At 40.9% G+C, this 20245-nt stretch overlaps 1 pseudogene; it reads right to left on the reverse strand.

Annotated features, from left to right (window-relative positions):
- Nucleotides 1-2511: 2511 nt before the first annotated feature.
- On the reverse strand, nucleotides 2512-3619 carry LOC121498584 (annotated as a pseudogene).
- Between the last annotated feature and the right edge of the window lie 16626 nt (nucleotides 3620-20245).

The raw sequence follows: 20245 nt of genomic DNA on the forward strand, positions 1-20245 counted from the left end.
TCAGGGCTTCTGAGGATGCAGATCCTTTAGGAATGAAAGTTTGAGTCACTCTTTCAAGTAAATAATTCTGACCAATTGAGATTCTGGCTAAGGGCAAAGAAAACATGGAATAATAGGGGGAGAAGAAAGTCTAACAGCTACTTGTGGCCATTTATAGACATGAAGACTATAACAGTGAAGCATATTTCCTTGTTATGTGTACTACGTGTGTGTACATGTATATATATATATACATATATATGTGGGTGTGTAAGCATATAATATCTACTATAATAGTATCTGTGCTAATTATTATTCGTGTATGTGCATGTGTGTATTTGTATTTCCCTCAACTCTTCTCCTTTCCCTTATTATTCTATATGGGGATTGATGATGTTAATTAACTTTACGATTCACCTTTAGGTAAAAAAGTCCTCAGCACTGCAACTGTATTTGAGAAGTAATTAATGTAGCCTAGAGATATCTATCATGATTGTGTCATAAAGATTGATTCAATAACTTTTGAAATTTTTTATTTCTTCATTTTGGGGAGAAGATGAGAAATGTTTTTAGTTGTACAAAACTAGTTTCCTTTCATCAGGTGAAAGCATAAAGAAGTTTTTGTTATTGTATGGAAGTTTAAAACATGTAGAAAAGTGGTTACGAATGTTGAGTAGCTAAAGGGATGAACTGTGTCAGTCATCAAACTATTGTGTATTCTGCTGTTGGGTGGAGTGTTCTAGAAATGTCAATTTATTATGTCAATAGTATTATTTGGGAACCTCTATATCCTTGATGAATTTCTGCCTACTTGCTTATTCTATTAATTACAAGAGGAATGTTGAAGTCTCCAGCAGTAAAGTATAGAGAATGTGTTAAAACTGAGAGACAATAGTTTAATAACTGACACAGTTGATCCCTTTGGCTACTCTCTCCTCCAAGCTAAAGAAGGAAAGAGGTTTGAAAAAAAAGGAGGGAGTCAAGAGCTTCAAATGCTCCAGAGAGATTAAATAAGATGAAGCCCAAGAAGAGCTCATTTGCTCAGAGGCCTTCTAGTGAAGTGAATGAGGCAAAAAGATTAAGAACTAAACAAAAGGTGAGAAATAAATGGAAAGTGGGTATTGACTAAATGTTGAAGGGTGTTAGCAGCAAAGTGAAGAGGATAGAGGTTGGAAAATCAAAGGGACTAAGCCAGGTTTGCTAGGTTCTATGTGTACTTTATTTTATTGCAGTCTAACAGCAGCCTGGTGAAGTATTATCATCCCCAATTTATAGATGGACAGAGTGAGGCTCAGAGAGATCAAAAAATTTGCTCAAAGTCACACAATGAGGAAGACAGGGCACTAGGTGGTGAGAAAGCAACACAGGTAGTATGACAGACATCGAATGTTTTGGCCACTCAGCATCTACCTCCCCCTCTTCTTCAAGTGACCAACTTGAATTGTAATAAGGAAACTGCACGTTCTCTACCCTCATCCCATAGACTTCAGGTAACCCATGAATAGACATGTGACATAGACTTTAATCAACACAGCACATATCACTCACATTCTCTTTTCAATCATTTTTTGGAAAATAACCCAAGGACTGGCATGAATAGTCCAGTTTGCTAAGAGCAAAATGTCAACAACATATTCATTCAAGTTGCCTTCAACTTGATTCTTTCCTCCATTGCTCTATACTAACATTCACTGCCATCAGCATAGAGCTTGAGAAATGGGGAGGATGTGTAAAACAACAGAATGGGACACAAAGTAATACATGAAATTGGCTCTGTGAATTATCAAGGTTAAGTCATGGTTCTATTCGTTATACTGAAGTATACTCCTCAGAAATTGTTCATTGAGATGGACACAAAGCAAAGATCAGCCATGATGTCATCTCTCCCTCAGCCTAGGTTCTCTAGAAAGGTGAGCCTAAGGCAAGGATTAAAGTATGGTTGCTTTCTTTGAGTAGTGTGAGCCTAGTAGGAGGTGAGGGGGAAGAAAAGTAGAAGTAAGACACAGAAAGATATAAAGCAGTGCTATGTGATTTGTTACTATGCCGGCCAGGCCTTTAATGAGTCACAGAGAGACGTTATTCAACATCTCTGCAGGTTATTCAACAGGTTCACTTGCTGGGGCTATGGGACTTCTCTAGAAGGGGACTTTCCTAGACTTCATAAAAGTCCAAAGAAGGAAGAAAGAAAAAAATGTATCTGCCCGGTTTACTCCCATCTACCATTTCCTATTAGGTAAGGTTGACCCCATGGTGAGCTAATTCCCCTGCATTGCCACACCAAGTCATCCAAACCCCTGGAAGCCACTGGGGAAGCCAGATTCCACAGCTGCAGGATGGAAGCCCATCCAGGTCTAGAAGCTGAAGGAGTGACTCAGTGCAGTTGAGCTGTGTGTGTGAGGTGTGAGGTTCATGGTTCATGAAGACCTGGGGTTTCTTTTCTTTTCTTCCCCCCCCCCCCCACAATAAAGTTTATTATGAAAACAGGCTGGTGTGGGGACAAGGGGACAGACAAGTACATTCAGGTTCAGTGGCTCAGGTGAAGTAGTGCGGCTTCTTCACATTAATGCTATATTGGCTGAGGGCAGGGGTCAAGTCCTCCACGATTAGAGTGTACTTGCTCTTGCTTCGGGAGCTGCCAGAAGCTGTGCCCTTCATTTTGCAGTGCTGTAGGGCATCGCTGGCAATATCTGAGATGAATTTTTGAGCAGCTAGGGAGACGAGCCGAATTATGTGTGGTCCCAGGCCTCAAAGCCAGCACGGTTCAAGTAGTAACCAGCCACTGCATCTGGGATTGTAGGCGAATAGTTCTCCAGCTGCATCAGGAAGTCCACCAGAGGCATGCTGGACACCACCGGCTTCACGTCTCCGTTGGTGAAGCTTGGCAGTACCTAAACCCTCTGCCCCCCCGACACGGAGCTGCCCCGTGCCGCCACCGGTCCCGTGCCCCCTGCCGCAGCTCCAGCCACAGGTCTCCCTGCTGCAGGCTTGGGATTTCAAACTGGGGAGCCCTGCACAGGGTCTCCTGACTTCCCATGAAGATGTGCTCCTGGTGATCAAGAAGGACACTTGTCATGATGAGCACTGGATGAGGTTTGGAAGTGTTAAATCACTGTATTGTACACCTGAAGCTAATATAACCCTGTATGTTAATTAACTGGCATTAAAATTAAAACTTAAAAAAAAAAAAGCCATGCATCAGGGCAGTTCAAGTTGGAAAACACGCCAATCAATAAATACTAAAGGAAAAGTCTTAGAAATTTAATATTAAATTAAGATCTGTGGAGGATATGAAGACATTTGTAAGTCAATCTTTTCTCTTAAAATACCCAAATATATACAGAGATCAGAGTTCTGGGCTGGTAAGGCTGTTGGAATTTCCAGGGCAGGGTACCTATGAAGAGGGAGCTACATAGGGGAATGGCACCAGAAGTATGCATAAGCACTCATGACCAAGAGTTGATATATTAGTTATGTATTGATGCTAAACACCAAAACTTAGCAGCTTAAGATGACACTTTCACCACCTTGCAGTTTCAGTGGCTCAGGAATCCACGCATGGACCCTCTCCTTCAGTATTTTCATAAGACTGCAATCAGCCAGAGCCGGGTCTCACCTGAAGGTGGAAGTAGGTGGGATCCATTTCCAAATTCACTTACCTGGTTGTTGGCAGGATTCAGTCCCTCAAGGGCTGTTGGGCTGAGGGCCTCCTTCCTTGTTGGCTGTTGGCTTGAGGCTGTCCTCAGTTCCTTGCCACACAGGCCTCTCCACTATGGCAGCTTGCTCATCAAAGCCAGCAAGTCTGCTAGCAAGACGGAAGTCATGACATGCTGTAGCTTAATCACAGAACTGATGTGCCATAACTTTTGCTGTGATCTACTGGTTAGAAGCAAGTAACTAGGTGCAGCCCACACTCAGGGGAGAGGATTACATAAGGGCATGAATACCAGGAGGTGGGGGACCATTGAGGACCATCTTAGAATTCAGCCTTCCACAATCAGATTGCAGAGGTGAAAGATTGACAGGCCCCGAAGAGACTGGAATAAGGGAGCACCTGGGTGGCTCAGTGGGGGTTCAGCATCTGCCTTAAACTCAGGTCATGATCCCAGCATTCTGGGCTAAAGCTCCAGGACAGCTCCCTGCTGAGCAGGGAGTCTACTTGTCCCTCTCCTTATGCCACCCCTGCCCTTGTGCTCTTGCCAACCCCCCACACCTGCCCATGTCCCTCCCCCGCTACACTCAGGCTCTCTGTCTCTCAAATAAATAAGTAAAATCTTTTTAAAAAGATTTAAGAGAGAGAGAGAGAGAGAGAGAGAGAGAGAGACACTGACCCTGAAGGGGCTGACAACTGGGAAAGTCCCAAATATTTAGAAATTAAACAAGTATGGGAGAAAGAAAATCAGAAAATATTTTAAACTGAATGACACTGAAAATGTGACATGAAAATTTGTGAGCTGCATCTAAAGCCATAATTAAAGGAAAATTATTACCTTAAATGTTTATGTGAGACAATAAGAAAAAGTTAAAATCAATGACATAAATTGACACCTAAATAAGATAGAAAATGATGAGCAGATTAAACCTAAAATAAACAGAAAGACAAAGACAAAGACACAACAGCAATTAGAAAAACACAGAAAAATAAATATGGAAAACTAATAAAACCAAAAATCTATTCTTCGAAGAGATCACAACTGATAAACCCTTAGCAAATCCTAAGAGAAAATCCAAATTACCAGTATTAGGATTGAAAGAAGGGCATCACTACAGGAACCATAATATTAAAAGTATGTGAAGAGAATAATATCAACAATTTAATGCCAACGTATTCAATAATTTAGATTAAAGGGGCAAATTTCTTTAAAAACTCAACTTACCAAGGAATGGAATTGGCACATGGCAGAAGCTTCCTTGGCCCCTGTTTGGCACAAGATCTTAAACGGGAAAGGGAGAATTACAAGAAATGCTAAAGGAAGCTCTTCAGAATAAAAGGAAATGACACCATATGGTAACTCAGATCGACAGGAAAATGAAAAACATAAAAAATGGTAGTATGTGGATGAATAAAAAAACTATATATGTTTCTTTCTCTTAACTTGTGTGAAATCCATTCAACTTTTTAAAGCAAAAAGTATAGCATTGTGTTGTTAGGTTTAAAATATATGCAGGTATCATATAATTTCACTTTTAAGAAATGTCCAGAATAGGCAAATCCATAGAGACAAAAAGTAGATGAGTAGTTGCCAGGACCAGGGGGGCGGGTGGTGGTGGAAAGTGACCCTTAATGGTCATGGGGTTTCTTTTTGGACTGATGAAAATGCTCTAACATTAATCATGGTGATGGTTGCACAATTAAAAAAAAAAAACCACTGAATTGTATACTTTAAAGGAGTGAATTTTATCATATGTAATCGTATATCAAAAATGTATATAAAAGTAATATACATGGTAAAAAATCGCAAAAAAGATGGGGGAAATGCAACTGTACTACTGCAAAATTTCTACATCTTTCTTGAAGTAGTTCAATAAAAAGTCTAAGAAGATTGTGATCAGTGAAAGATGCTTGGTGTAATACCCAGAGCAACCAATAAAAATAAATAAAAAGAGCTATAGTTTAAAAAGTCAAGGTGAAAAGCTTCTGCTTCCAATCCTGATAGAGTAATGAGGACTGGCCTTAACTTTCCTTGGTGGAAAAACTGAAGAAAATATATGAAACAATTGTTATCAGACATTTGACAATAGGTAACACGGACAGTTTTCCATGAGAGGATTATTCATAATCACCAAAACCTGGAAGCAAGCAGGATGTCTTTCAATAGGTGAATGGATAAACAGTTATATCCAAACAATAGAATATTAACAGCACTGAAAAGTCATGAGCTATCAAGCCACAAAAGACATGGAGCAGGGATGCCTGGGTGGCTCAGCGATTGAGCATCTGCCTTTGGCTCAGGTCATGAACCCGGGATCCTGGGATCGAGTCTATATCGGGTTCCCCACAAGGCTCCTGCTTTTCCCTCTGCCTGTTTCTCTGCCTCTCTCTGTGTATCTCTCATGAATAAATAAATAAAATGTTTTTTTTTTTTTCAAAGACATGGAGGAACCTTATATGAGCACTGCGAAGTGAAAGAAGCCAATCAGAAAAACCTGCGGAAGACGGCGGCAGAGCAGGGTCCCCAAGTCACCCGTCCTCAACAAATTACCTAGAAAACCATCCAATCATCCTGAAAATCTACGAATTCGGCCTGAGATTTAAAGAGAGACCAGCTGGAACGCTACAGTGAGAAGAGTTCGGCTTCTATCAAGGTAGGAAGACGGGAAAAGGAAATACAGGAACAAAAGGCCTCCAAGGGGGAGGGGCCGGCGAGGAGCCGGGCTGAGGCCGGGGCGAGTGTCCCCAGGACAGGAGAGCCCCGTCCCGGAGGAGCAGGAGCTGCACCGACCTTCCCCGCGGAAAGGCCTCCCGGGGAATTGGAGCAGGATCCCCAGAAAGGCGGGGACGCCCTCGGGCTCCCTGGGACAGTAACAGAGGAACTGCGCCCCGGAGATGCGCCGAGCTCCCTAAGGGCTGCAGCGCTCGGCGGGACCCGGAGCAGCTCGGAGGGGCTCGGGCGGCGGCTCCGCGGAGGGGGCTGCGGGGCGGGAGCGCGAATCCAACAGCGCAGGCCCCGGGGAACAGGGCGCCGGGACACAGCCCAGGACCCGGCCTCCCCCGGGACAGGCAGAGGCCGGGAGGACCCAGGACAGCAAGGACTCTCCTGCCTGGAACTGAGCAGATCAGCGGCCCCACCCGGGAGCCCCAGGCCCTGCAGACGGAGAGCCCCGGAGCTACTGCGGGAGCTGACTCCAGGGTCCCAGAGCTGCCCCCGCCACTGTGGCTTCCTCCCGGGGCCTCACGGGGTGAACAACCCCCACTGAGCCCTGCACCAGGCAGGGGCAGAGCAGCTCCCCCAAGTGCTAACACCTGAGAATCAGCACAGCAGGCCCCTCCCCCAGAAGACCAGCGACACGGACCAGTTCCAAGGGAAGTCAAGGGACTTAGAGTATACAGAATCGGAAGATACTCCCCTGTGTTTTTTTTGTTTTTTTGTTTTTGTTTTTGTTTTGTTTTGTTTTTGTTTTGTGCTTTTTTTTCTTTCTTTCTTCTTGATTTCTGATTGCTTCCCCCACCCCCCCTTATTTTTTTCTTTTTTCTCCTTTCTTTCTTTTTCTTTCTTTTTCTTCTCTTTTTCCCCCTTTTTTTCCTTCTTTCTCTTTTTTCTTTTTCTCTTTTCTTTCCTTCTATCTCTTTTTCTCCTTTTCCCAATACAACTTGTTTTTGGCCACTCTGCACTGAGCAAAATGACTAGAAGGAAAACCTCACCTCAAAAAAAAAGAATCAGAAACAGCCCACTCTCCCACAGAGTTACAAAATATGGATTACAATTCAATGTCAGAAAGCCAATTCAGAAGCACTATTTTACAGCTACTGGTGGCTCTAGAAAAAACCATAAAGGACTCAAGAGACTTCATGACTGCAGAATTTAGATCCAATCAGGCAGAAATTAAAAATCAATTAAATGAGATGCAATCCAAGCTAGAAGTCCTAACGACGAGGGTTAACGAGGTGGAAGAACGAGTGAGTGACATAGAAGACAAGTTGATGGCAAAGAGGAAACTGAGGAAAAAAAGAGACAAGCAATTAAAAGATCATGAGGATAGATTAAGGGAAAAAAATGACAGCCTGAGGAAAAAAAAACCTACGTTTAATTGGGGTTCCTGAGGGCGCCGAAAGGGACACAGGGCCAGAATATGTATTTGAACAAATCCTAGCTGAAAACTTTCCTAATCTGGGAAGGGAAACAGGCATTCAGATCCAGGAAATAGAGAGATCCCCCCCCTAAAATCAACAAAAACCGTTCAACACCTCGACATTTAATAGTGAAGCTTGCAAATTCCAAAGATAAGGAGAAGATCCTTAAAGCAGCAAGAGAAAAAAAGTCCCTGACTTTTATGGGGAGGAATATTAGGGTAACAGCAGACCTCTCCACAGAGACCTGGCAGGCCAGAAGGGCTGGCAGGATATATTCAGGGTCCTAAATGAAAAGAACATGCAACCAAGAATACTTTACCCAGCAAGGCTCTCATTCAAAATGGAAGGAGAGATAAAGAGCTTCCAAGACAGGCAGGAACTGAAAGAATATGTAACCTCCAAACCAGCTCTGCAAGAAATTTTAAGGGGGACTCTTAAAATTCCCCTTTAAGAAGAAGTTCAGTGGAACAATCCACAAAAACAAGGACTGAATAGATATGATGACACTAAACTCATATCTATCAATAGTAACTCTGAACGTGAATGGGCTTAATGACCCCATCAAAAGGCGCAGGGTTTCAGACTGGATAAAAAAGCAGGACCCATCTATTTGCTGTCTACAAGAGACTCATTTTAGACAGAAGGACACCTACAACCTGAAAATAAAAGGTTGGAGAACCATTTACCATTCAAATGGTCCTCAAAAGAAAGCAGGGGTTGCCATCCTTATATCAGATAAATTAAAATTTACCCCAAAGACTATAGTGAGAGATGAAGAGGGACACTATCTCATACTCAAAGGATCTATCCAACAAGAGGACTTAACAATCCTCAATATATATGCCCCGAATGTGGGAGCTGCCAAATATTTAAACCAATTAATAACCAAACTCAAGAAATACCTTGATAATAATACACTTATACTTGGCGACTTCAATCTAGCTCTTTCTACCCTGGATAGGTCTTCTAAGCACAACATCTCCAAAGAAACGAGAGCTTTAAATGATACACTGGACCAGATGGATTTCACAGATATCTACAGAACTTTACATCCAAACTCAACTGAATACACATTCTTCTCAAGTGCACATGGAACTTTCTCCAGAATAGACCACATACTGGGTCACAAATCGGGTCTGAACCGATACCAAAAGATCGGGATAGTCCCCTGTATATTCTCAGACCATAATGCCGTGAAATTAGAACTTAATCACAACAAGAAGTATGGAAGGACCACAAACACGTGGAGGTTAAGGACCATCCTGCTAAAAGATGAAAAGGTCAACCAGGAAATTAAGGAAGAATTAAAAAGATTCATGGAAACTAATGAGAATGAAGATACAACTGTTCAAAATCTTTGGGATGCAGCAAAAGCAGTCCTGAGGGGGAAATACATCGCAATACAAGCATCCATTCAAAAACTGGAAAGATCTCAAATTCAAAAGCTCACCTTACACATAAAGGAACTAGAGAAAAAGCAACAAATAGACCCCACCCCCAGCAGAAGAAGACAGTTAATTAAAATTCGAGCAGAACTCAATGATATCGAGACCAAAAGAACTGTGGAACAGATCAACAGAACCAGGAGTTGGTTCTTTGAAAGAATTAATAAGATAGATAAACCATTAGCCAACCTTATTAAAAAGAAGAGAGAGAAGACTCAAATTAATAAAATCATGAATGAGAAAGGGGACATTACTACCAACACCAAGGAAATACAAACGATTTTAAAAACATATTATGAACAGCTGTACGCCAATAAATTAGGAAATCTAGAAGAAATGGACGCATTCCTGGAAAGCCACAAACTACCAAAACTGGAGCAGGAAGAAATAGAAAACCTGAACAGGCCAATAACCAGGGAGGAAATTGAAGCAGTCATCAAAAACCTCCCAAGACACAAGAGTCCAGGGCCAGATGGCTTCCCTGGGGAATTCTATCAAACGTTTAAAGAAGAAATCATACCTATTCTACTAAAGCTGTTTGGAAAGATAGAAAGAGATGGAGTACTTCCAAATTCGTTCTATGAGGCCAGCATCACCTTAATTCCGAAACCAGACAAAGACCCCACCAAAAAGGAGAATTACAGACCAATATCCCTGATGAACATGGATGCAAAAATTCTCAACAAGATACTAGCCAATAGGATCCAACAACACATTAAGAAAATTATTCACCATGACCAAGTAGGATTTATCCCTGGGACACAAGGCTGGTTCAACATTCGTAAAACCATCAATGTGATTCATCATATCAGCAAGAGAAAAACCAAGAACCATATGATACTCTCATTAGATGCAGAGAAAGCATTTGACAAAATACAGCATCCATTCCTGATCAAAACCCTTCAGAGTGTTGGGATAGAGGGAACTTTCCTCGACATCTTAAAAGCCATTTACGAAAAGCCCACAGCAAATATCATTCTCAATGGGGAAGCACTGGGAGCCTTTCCCCTAAGATCAGGAACAAGACAGGGATGTCCACTCTCACCACTGCTGTTCAACATAGTTCTGGAAGTCCTCGCCTCAGCAATCAGACAACAAAAAGACATTAAAGGCATTCAAATTGGCAAAGAAGAAGTCAAACTCTCCCTCTTCGCCGATGACATGATACTCTACATAGAAAACCCAAAAGCCTCCACCCCAAGATTGCTAGAACTCATACAGCAATTTGGTAGCGTGGCAGGATACAAAATCAATGCCCAGAAATCAATGGCATTTCTGTACACTAACAATGAGACTGAAGAAAGAGAAATTAAGGAGTCAATCCCATTTACAATTGCACCCAAAAGCATAAGATACCTAGGAATAAACCTAACCAAAGAGGTAAAAGATCTATACCCTAAAAACTATAGAACACTTCTGAAAGAAATTGAGGAAGACACAAAGAGATGGAAAAATATTCCATGCTCATGGATTGGCAGAATTAATATTGTAAAAATGTCAATGTTACCCAGGGCAATTTATACATTTAATGCAATCCCTATCAAAATACCATGGACGTTCTTCAGAGAGTTAGAACAAATTATTTTAAGATTTGTGTGGAATCAGAAAAGACCCCGAATAGCCAGGGGAATTTTAAAAAAGAAAACCATAGCTGGGGGCATCACAATGCCAGATTTCAGGTTGTACTACAAAGCCGTGGTCATCAAGACAGTGTGGTACTGGCACCAAAACAGACACATAGATCAATGGAACAGAATAGAGAACCCAGAAGGGGACCCTGAAATGTACGGTCATCTAATATTCGATAAAGGAGGAAAGACTATCCATTGGAAGAAAGACAGTCTCTTCAATAAATGGTGCTGGGAAAATTGGACATCCACATGCAGAAGAATGAAACGGGACCACTCTCTTTCACCATACACAAAGATAAACTCAAAATGGATGAGAGATCTAAATGTGAGACAAGATTCCATCAAAATCCTAGAGGAGAACACAGGCAACACCCTTTTTGAACTTGGCCACAGTAACTTCTTGCAAGATACATCCACAAAGGCAAAAGAAACAAAAGCAAAAATGAACTATTGGGACTTCATCAAGATAAGAAGCTTTTGCACAGCAAAGGATACAGTCAACAAAACTAAAAGACAACCTACAGAATGGGAGAAGATATTTGCAAATGACATATCAGATAAAGGGCTAGTTTCCAAAATCTATAAAGAACTTATTAAACTCAACACCAAAGAAACAAACAATCCAATCATGAAATGGGCAAAAGACATGAAGAGAAATCTCACAGAGGAAGACATGGACATGGCCAACAAGCACATGAGAAAATGCTCTGCATCACTTGCCATCAGGGAAATACAAATCAAAACCACAATGAGATACCACCTCACACCAGTGAGAATGGGGAAAATTAACAAGGCAGGAAACAACAAATGTTGGAGAGGATGCGGAGAAAAGGGAACCCTCTTACACTGTTGGTGGGAATGTGAACTGGTGCAGCCACTCTGGAAAACTGTGTGGAGGTTCCTCAAAGAGTTAAAAATAGACCTGCCCTACGACCCAGCAATTGCACTGTTGGGGATTTACCCCAAAGATTCAGATGCAATGAAACGTCGGGACACCTGCACCCCGATGTTTCTAGCAGCAATGTCCACAATAGCCAAACTGTGGAAGGAGCCTCAGCGTCCATCGAAAGATGAATGGATAAAGAAGATGTGGTTTATGTATACAATGGAATATTACTCAGCCATTAGAAACGACAAATACCCACCATTTGCTTCAACGTGGATGGAACTGGAGGGTATTATGCTGAGTGAAATAAGTCAATCGGAGAAGGACAAACAGTGTATGTTCTCATTCATTTGGGGAATATGAATAATAGTGAAAGGGAATATAAAGGAAGGGAAAAGAAATGTTGGGAAATATCAGGAAGGGAGACAGAACATAAAGACTCCTAACTCGGGGAAATGAACTAGGGGTGGTGGAAGGGGAGGAGGGCGGGTGTTGGAGGGGAATGGGTGACGGGCACTGAGGTGGACACTTGACGGGATGAGCACTGGGTGTTTTTCTGTATGTTGGTAAATTGAACACCAATAAAAGTTAATTAAAAAAAAAAAAAAAAGAAAAGCCTGCGTATCGTATGATTCCAACGTAAGACATCCTGGAAAAGGCAAAACTATGGAAACAGTAACAGATCAGTGTTGTCAGGGGTGAGCAGGGTGGGGTTGAGGAGAGCAGGAGCAATAGGTAGAACACAAAAGGGTTTTAGGGTGACAAAAATATTCTGTATGCTACCGTAACAGCAGATACATGTCATCATATATTTATCCAAACCCATAAAATGTACACCAAGATAGAACCCTAACATAAACTCTGGATTTGGGGTGATAATGATGTGTCCATGTAGCTTCATCAATTGTAACAAATGTACCACTCTGGAGGAGGCAGTGTGTATGAAGGCAGGGCCTCAATGAGAAATCTCTGTACCATCTACTCAAATTTTGCCATGAACTTAATGCTCTAAAAAATAAAATCTATTTTTAAAAAGCTCACATATTCTCTGACCTAACAATTGTATTAAGAATTTACCTCACAGGGACGCCTGGGTGGCTCAGTCACTTAAGTGTCTGCCTTCAGCTCAGGTCATTATCCTGAGCTGGGATCAAGCCCCACATCGGTCTTCCTGTGCAGTGGGGAGTCTGCTGCTCCCTCTGCCTCTGCTCCTCCTCCCCACTCATGCTCTTGCACTCTCTCTGTCTCTCGCTCTCTCTCAAATAAATAAAAAAATTTTTTAAAAAAAGAATTTACCTCACAGATATACCTGTCTATGGACACCCACACAAATTTTCAAGGAATTTTATTGCAATATTTTTATAGCAAGAGCCTGGAAACATTATTAGTATCCATCATTATAGGATTGGTTACATAAACGATGCTATATCCATATAGTAGAACACAGAGCAGTCACGTAAAAGAATTAGGCATTATGGAAAACAGTTTGGCAGTTCCTCAAAAATTAAACAGAATTGCCATGTGATCCAGCAATTTCATTTCTGGGTACATACTCAGAAGAATTGAAGCAGGAGCTCACCGGATACTTGCACATTCATGTTTATGGCAGCATCATTTGGAGTAGCCAAAAATTGGAAGCGACTCAAGCAATCATGATCAGATAAATGAAATACTACACTGTCATGTACAATGGAATATTATTATTCAACCTTAAAAGAAGGAAATCTGGATATACACTGCAACACAGATAAACCTTGAAGACATTATGCTAAGTGAAATAAGCCAGCTGTGAAAGGACAAAGAGTACATGATTCTACTTGTATGAGGTATCTAGAGTAGCTAAGCTTGTAGAGAAAAAAGTAGGTCACTGATTGATAGGGGTTGGGGGGAGGAGAGAAAAGTAAGTTAGTGTTTAATGGATATGGGAATCAGTTTGGGAAGATGAGCAAGTCTGGGGATGGATGATAGGGGTGGTTGCACAGCAGTGTCAATGTACTTAATACCACTGAAATGGATACTTACAAATTGTTAAAGTGGTAGATTTCAGGTTATGCATATTTTCCCACAATAAAAAAAATACAACTCCAAAATGAAATAATTTAATGATGTAACTAAGTTCAGAGATGGAGAAGAAGAAGATGAAGAAGGAGGAGGAGGAGACAGAGAAGAAGGAAAAAAAGGAGATGGCGACAAAGAAGAGGAAGGAGGAGTTGGAGGAGGGGGAGGAGGAGAAGAAGAGAAGGAAAAGGAGAAGGGGAAAGAGAAGAAGAATCCAGTCCTGTGTGTACTGATAGTGAACAATGATGAATATTTTAAATGAAAAAAGCAAGGGCAAAACAATGTGAATAACATGTTACCATTAGTAGATCAAACAAACACACACAAATAATCTCTTGTGTGTGTGTTTGTGATCTGTTAACAAGAGCTGTTTATAAATACAAAATATAAACACACCTCTGTGGCTAAATATGATAGAATATTTGTGAAAGGATGCACAGGTAGCTTGCAGAGTCAAGCCTCTGGGGTGGAGAACTGGTTGGCTGGCAGTCATCGTATCACAAAAGTAATTTTTAAATATAAAATTTCCAATGCTTTGAATTTTGAATCACGGGCATGCATAGCCATTCAAACTTTCTAAAAATATATTTCTAATAAGAATTTGTGCAGTGTCTTTGGTGGATGCATAGCATTTGGTAAGACAGAGAGGAAACACATCAGCCCAGCTGATGAAATAATTTGCACAAAGGGGCAGAAATGGAAACTTCCATGTTGTTTCTGAAGCAAGGCACATAAATCATTTGGGATCCTTGAGGATGACGGAGGAGGCACAGTGGGACGGTCCCACTGTGGGATGACTGACTGGGGCCAGGAGGTAAAGGGCCAGCAGATTGGAGCTCCCTACAGGGCCTAGCAGAACCCTGAGAAAGACTCTGACAGGGACACAAGAGGAAGGAAAGAGGATTGAAGAAAGAGAAATCAGGCAACAGCATGGGTTTAGCCTCCAGGGCACAAGTGGGCAGTTGCCTGGGGTTTGGCAGGTTGAAAATAGCAGAAAATAACAGAGATGACATGGACAAACAATAGGGCAACAGAGCTCTACAGAAAAGGACTGAGCCAGAGAAGGGGTAAGAACAGAGGCAGAAAGATCCAAGGGCAAGACCTCAGAGGGAGGCGGTCCTGGTTTCTTATCCCCAGTTGTTGGCATGGCTCAGATTCACCTACAGAATGTTTTTTTTAAATGCTGAGTCCTAGTTCCTAACCTAAATCTACAGAATTGGAAGTGGAATGGATGGGGAAGGCAGTAAAAATATAGATATTGATAACCATCTCCCCCAGTAGCTCCCTAGTCCAGAACACCATCATTTTCTGCCCATAGTATGGCACATGTGCATAAGTGGCTCCCACCTCCATCCCTGCCCTCTCCTATAGTCTACGCTCTTCTTCAGGACACCCAGGATGATCTTCTAAAGTTAGACCTTAGTCAGTCATCTGCTCAAAACTTTCAATGCCTTCCTATCTCACTCAGCATTAGAGCCTAAATCCTTTTGATGGCCTAAGGTCCTTCCTAATCTGTGCCCAGCCTCCAGCTCCCTCCTCTCACTTCCCAAATCTCCCTCCATCCCAAACTCACTCATTGTTAGTCACTACTGGCCTCATTGCTATTTCTTGAAGAAGAACAAAATAGAACTGGTGTGCTAATCTCAGGACCTTTACCCATGCTATTCCTTCTGCATAATGGCCCTTTACCTAGATATTCCCCCAGATATCCATATATCTTCTTCTCTCACTTCCTTTAGATCTCTGCTCATATGTCACCTTATCAGAGAAGACCTCTCTGACCATCTGTCTAAAATAACATGTCCCCATTCCCATTCCTTTTGTGGACCTCACTCCACTTTATTTTTTTATAGCACTCGTGACAATCTGACATATTATATATTTATGTGTCTATTTATCACTTATCTATGACCCTCATTCTGCTTTATTTTTCTTCATAGCATTTGTGACCATTTGATATATTATATATTTATGTATCTGTCACATGTAAAAGCTCCATGTGAGCTCCAAAATTTTTTTTTGTTCCCTGCTGTATCCTCATGTTTAAAGAACATGTTAGTACTGGTACACATTAGAGACATAATAAATATTTTTTAATAAAAGTGTTTATAAGCTCCCCCAAGTGAGCCTTACACAGCTACCCTGGTGTGCAACTATTTGTATAGCTAAGATGAAGTAAATTCTCAAATATTAAAACGTGGATTTGGCACAGCATTTCTCTCAATTAGCACTGCTTTCATGGACAACTAGGGAACAGATGCCACACAAAACTATCCTTTTAAAGCTATGCCCGGGGTAAGGCATCTGTTCTGGGGACATCAGGGAGCAGAACTTCTGCTCATTTTGTTCCTTGTCTGTTCTCTGAGGCAACCGCATCCCCCCTTCTCATCTGGATAGAAACAAGACTGCATCACTGAAACCCTTGTGAAGGGAGATGTGCCAGTTCATCACAGTTGGAAGAATTCAGAACTTACTGAGTGCTACTTTCATTGGTTGTGACATTTATCTTTTAAATTTTAACTTTCTAATTTGATAGTCTCAAAACTTAAATCATCTATCAGAAGTAACACAACAAAGAATAGAATCATGCTGATTAGGGATGCCTGGGTAGCTCTGTCCATTGGGCATCTGGCTCTTGGTTTTGGCTCAGATCATGATCTCAGAGTAATGAGATGGATCCCCACATCTGGCTCCTTGTTCAGCAGGGAGTGTACCTGGGATTCTCTTTGTCTCCTTCTGCCCTTTCCCCAGCTTGGAATCTCTCACTGTCTCTCAAATAAATCAATAAATCTTTATTTTAAGAAATCATGCTGAATTGTAGTTAAAGGGACAACCACATAAATATTACTTTCTATGTATTAGAACCTCATCACTTACAAAAGGTTTCCACATATCTTATCCCACCTTGAACCTCTCAATAGCCTTATAATAGACACAGTCCTGGGATCAAGGTCCATATTTTGCAGATAAGGAAAGCATGATTTATAAAATTTGGTTGTCTTGTCAATTAAAAATTGAGCCAAAGACTTTGACAGCTCATCAAAGAATATATGCAGATGGCAAATAGCATATAAAAAGATGCTCCATGTCATAGGTCATCAGGGACATGTAGATTAAAACAACAGTGAGATAAAACTACACACCTATTAGAATGACCAAAATCCAGAACATTGACATCAAATGGCAGGTGAAAATGTGGAGAAACAGGAACTCTCATTCATTGTTGATGAGAACAGCAAAATTGTACAACCACTTTGGAAAACAGTGGTTTCATAGAAAACTAAACATACTCCTATAATATGAGCAAGAAATCATGTTCCTTAGTATTTAACCAAAGGATTTGAAAACATGTCCACCCCAAAACCTGCACACAGATGTTTATAGCAGTTTCATTCAGTTGTCAAACTTGGAAGTGACCAAGATCTTCTTCAGTAGGCAGATGGACAAATAAAGAATGGTACATCCAGACAAAGGAATACTATCCAGCACTGAAAAGAAATGAGCTATCAAGCCATAAAAAGACGTGGAAGAACCTTAAATGTACACTACTAAGTGAGAGAAGCCAATCTGAAAATGCTGCATATTGTATGATTCCAACTATAAGACATTCTGGAAAAGATAAAATTATGGAAATAATAACATGATGTTGTCAGGAGTTGCTGGGGGAAAGTATCAATAGGTGGAGCACAGAGGATTTTTAGGGCATTAAAAATACTCTGTATGATACTGATACATAATGATGGATACATATCACTATACATTTATCCAAACCTATAGAATTTACAACACCAAGAGAGAATTCTAATGTAAACTACGGGTTGGGGGTGATTATGATGTGTCAGTCAAGGTCCATCAACTGTAACCAATGTACCATTCTGGTAGATCTGGGGATGTTAATAATGTGGGAGACTGTGCATGTGTTAGAAGAAGGAATATATGAAAACTCTGTCTACCTCCCTCTTAATTTTACTGTGAACCTAAATATGCTCTTTAAAAAAATAATAATCTTTTTTAGAGAAATTGTTTAAAAAAAAAAGTTGGCTGACAGTGCCAAAATAACACTGCCAGTGAATGGTGGTATTGTGTCTAAGACCCTTCTGTTTCTAAATCACAATCTATTTCCACTGCACCATTTAATAAGATTGAGAAGAAGAGACATGAATTTATGTCTCACACTTACTACAATATCACTACATTATGATCATTGTACCCAATATCTGTAGAATGCTTTTTCTGTACTAGGCTCACACTAAGTGCTTCACAGGCAGTATTCAATGTAAGCCTCACAACAACTCAAAAAGGAAACATCATTATTACTTTAATTTTCAAAGAGGAATTTGAGGCCAAGAGGTTGAGGAACTCTTGCCCAGGTAACAAAGCCAGGTAGAGGTAAAAGTGGGTTTTAAACTAAGTTCTGTCTAGCTCCAGAAGCAAGTTTTTAACCACAATCTCATATTTTCTTTACAAAGGAGTTCGTGTTATAAAGATAAAACATTAATGTTACCAAGGTTCATGTCCTCATCTACTCTTTTCTATACTATAAAACTGTCCCTTCCCCAAATTTCTCCATATCTGAAGCCTTGCATACTAAAGTCTAAATAATCTTCTTAACAGATTAGGAAGATTGAACAACAATCTTGGACAACAGCAATCTTATTTGAAAATCTCCACTGATTCCAGGGTCCCTGGGTGGCTCAGTCAGTTAAGCATCCAGCTCTTAGATTTCGGCTCAGGTCATGATCTCACAGTCATGTGCTTAGTGCAGAGTCTGTCTCTCTCCCTCTGGTCCACCCCACCCTCCACCCATCCCATGTTCTCTCTCAAATAAATACATAAATACATAAATAAATACATAAATAAAATCTTAATAATTCATTTTTGCTTTTGTTTCCCTTGCCTTCATAGATGTATCTTGCAAGAAGTTGCTGTAGCCAAGTTTAAAAAGGGTGTTGCCTGTGTTCTCCTCTAGGATTTTGAAGGATTCTTGTCTCACATTTAGATCTTTCAACCATTTTGAGTTTATCTTTGTGTATGGTTTAAGAGAATGGTCCAGTTTCATTCTTCGGCATGTGGCTGCCCAATTTTCCCAGCACCATTTATTGAAGAGACTGTCCTTTTTCCAGTGGATAGTCTTTCCTGCTTTGTCGAATATTAGTTGACCATAGAGTTGAGGGCCCATTTCTGGGTTCTCTGTTCTGTTCCATTAATCTCTGTGTCTGTTTTTTTGCCAGTACCACACTGTCTTGATGACCACAGCTTTGTAGTACAACCTGAAATCTGGCATTGTGATGCTCCCAGCTCTGGTTTTCTTTTTTAATATTCCCCTGGCTATACGGGGGATCTTTTCTGATTCCATACAAATCTTAAGATGATTTGTTCCAACTCTCTGAAGAAAGTCCATGGTATTTTGATAGGGATTGCATTCAATGTGTAAATTGCCCCGGGTAGTATAGACATTTTCACAATATTAATTCTTCCAATCCATGAGCATGGAATATTTTTCCATCTCTTTGTATCTTTCTCAATTTCTTTCAGAAGTGTTCTGTAGTTTTTAGGATATAGATCCTTTACCTCTTTAGTTACATTTATTCCTAGGTATCTTATGCTTTTGGGTGCAAATGTAAATGGGATTGACTCCTTAATTTCTCTTTCTTCAGTCTCATGTTAGTGTATAGAAATCTCACTGATTTCTGGGCATTGATTTTGTATCCTGCCACACTGCCGAATTGCTGTATGAATTATAGCAATCTTGGGGTGGAGTCTTTTGGGTTTTCTATGTACAGTATCATGTCATCAGCAAAAGAAACAGTCAACAAAACTAAAAGACAACCTACATAATGGGAGAAGATATTTGCAAATGACATATCAGATAAAGGGCTAGTAGCCAAGATCTATAAAGAACTTATTAGGGCAGCCCGGGTGGCTCAGCAGTTTAGCGCTGCCTTCGGCCCAGGGTGTGATCCTGGAGACACAGGATTGAGTCCCACGTCCCTGCTTCTCCCTCTGCCTGTGTCTCTGCCTCTCTCTCTCTCTCTCTCTGTATCATGAATAAATAAAATCTTAAAAAAAAAAAGAACTTATTAAACTCAACAGCAAAGAAACAAATAATCCAATCATTAAATGGGCAGAAGACATGAACAGAGATTTCACCAAAGAAGACCTACACATGGCCAACAAGCACATGAGAAAATGCTCCGCATCACTTGCCATCAGGGAAATGCAAATCAAACCCATAACGAGATACCACCTCACACCAGTGAGAATGGGGAAAATTAACAAGGCAGGAAACCACAAATGTTGGAGAGGATGTGGAGAAAGGGGAACCCTCCTGCACTGTTGGTGGGAATGTGAACTGGTGCAGCCACTCTGGAAAACTGTGTGGAGGTTCCTCAAAAAATTAGAACTGCCCTACGACCCAGCAATTGCACTTCTGGGGATTTACCCCAAAGATACTGAT

The sequence above is a fragment of the Vulpes lagopus genome, chromosome 9 (genome assembly GCF_018345385.1).
Source record: "Vulpes lagopus strain Blue_001 chromosome 9, ASM1834538v1, whole genome shotgun sequence".
Classification (NCBI taxonomy): domain Eukaryota; kingdom Metazoa; phylum Chordata; class Mammalia; order Carnivora; family Canidae; genus Vulpes; species Vulpes lagopus.